Source organism: Microtus pennsylvanicus, chromosome X, assembly GCF_037038515.1.
Source record: "Microtus pennsylvanicus isolate mMicPen1 chromosome X, mMicPen1.hap1, whole genome shotgun sequence".
Lineage (NCBI taxonomy): Eukaryota > Metazoa > Chordata > Mammalia > Rodentia > Cricetidae > Microtus > Microtus pennsylvanicus.
In genome coordinates, this window is record NC_134601.1 from 97,899,547 (window position 1) to 97,901,288 (window position 1,742).

Below are 1,742 nucleotides of genomic sequence, written 5' to 3' on the forward strand. Positions count from 1 at the left end.
GTGTGAATAAACTCAATCAAGGTCAATAGAGCTATCCAGCCAGACTCCAGTTCACCACTTACTTGAACAATACATTCAATGATAGATAATATTCCCATAAGTAGAATGAATGAGTGCTACAACGAAAAGGTATGTATCTATTGATTGCTTCATTTTTCCAAGTTTGAAAATATGAAAATTATCCAGAATCAGATTACACTTTCTTTTTTTTTCTTACTTAGTTTTTATTCATAATCATAAACTTAACTCTGAAATACAGCTAGACTTGAAGGGGAATGAGGAGAATATGGAACCCAAAGAACTTCAGTGAGAGCAGAGATTACAGGGTACTGCGAGCAGATGGGGCTGGGGTGCTCTCCTGAGCTACAGAAGGAATGGTCTGGTGGGTAAGAAGCCCGCAAGTCAAAAGAATTAGAGTTGTCCACAGTCGGAAATGGTGATCTTCTTGCTGGTCTTGCCATTCCTGGACCCAATACGCTCCATGGCTTCCACAATGTTCATGCCTTCTTTCACCTTCCCAAAGACCACATGTTTGCCATCCAGCCACTCAGTCTTGGTGGTGCAGATAAAAATCTGGGAACCGTTTGTGTTTGGTCCAGCATTTGCCATGGACAAGATGCCAGGACCTGTATGCTTCAGGATGAAGTTCTCATCCTCAAATTTTTCTCCGTAGATGGATCTGCCGCCAGTGCCATTATGGCATGTGAAGTCACCACCCTGGCACATGAATCCTGGAATAATCCTGTGAAAGGAAGAACCCTTATATCCAAATCCTTTCTCCCCAGTGCTCAGAGCACGAAAGTTTTCTGCTGTCTTTGGAACTTTGTCTGCAAACAGCTTGAAGGAGACGCGGCCCAAGGGCTCGCCATCGGCCGCGATGTCGAAGAACACGGTGGGGTTGACCATGGCTGCAGCAAGCGGTGAGAGGGGACAGCAGCGTCTGCAAAGTGGCCCAGATTACACTTTCAATTGCTATTTGCTCAGATACTTATTTTAAAAGTAGTTTCAGGATTGTATCTGGATATTTATAGGAGTGTTTGTAGACACATCCTCCTTTGTATGCAATCATCCAGAGAACTACCTAAACCTAAAAGACAAAGCCTTATTTTTAGGAACAATTTAAATTTGCCTCATCACCCAGGAAAATCAGAGAGAATAGAAAGCATTTGACTTTCTTACTTTCAGAGTTGTAATTGTAGGGGAAAATGTGATAATCCCTTCTAAACTTAATTTGCTCTTTCCTGACGCAAGCATTTCCAAACCATGCCCAATTGCTCTGAATAACAGCTCAAAACACCAGTTTTATTGGAGTGGTCATACTCTCAAGAATAGAATCACCCACACAACCAGCACATTTTTTTCTCTAAAATTCAAAGGCAGAATGATATTGAGTGAACCTTGTGGAATTAACAGGGAGCAGAGTATTAATAAAGAATTTAAGGAGGTGTGATGAAAGTCACAGATATTCTTAATTCCCTCCTAGTATTCTTCCAGGATTTTCATTGTTTTACTTAGACCTAATAACAATATAAAAGGCCTCCATATAACACAGGCTTATTATCCTGCACGAAAATGGAGAAGTGAGATTGAAGGTTAATTTTGACTATAAGTACACACTCATTGTTGGTCTAAGAATGACCTGTTTTATCATTCATTTGATTAGATGTAATTCCTCAATAGCTTTGTCAGTTTGATCAAGCCTAGAGTTACCTGAGAAAGAAGTCTCAATTGAGGTATTTCCC

The 1,742-nt window shown here is 40.5% G+C and overlaps 1 pseudogene; it reads right to left on the reverse strand.

Annotated features, from left to right (window-relative positions):
* Window positions 1-233: 233 nt before the first annotated feature.
* On the reverse strand, window positions 234-946 carry LOC142840572 (peptidyl-prolyl cis-trans isomerase A pseudogene; annotated as a pseudogene).
* Between the last annotated feature and the right edge of the window lie 796 nt (window positions 947-1,742).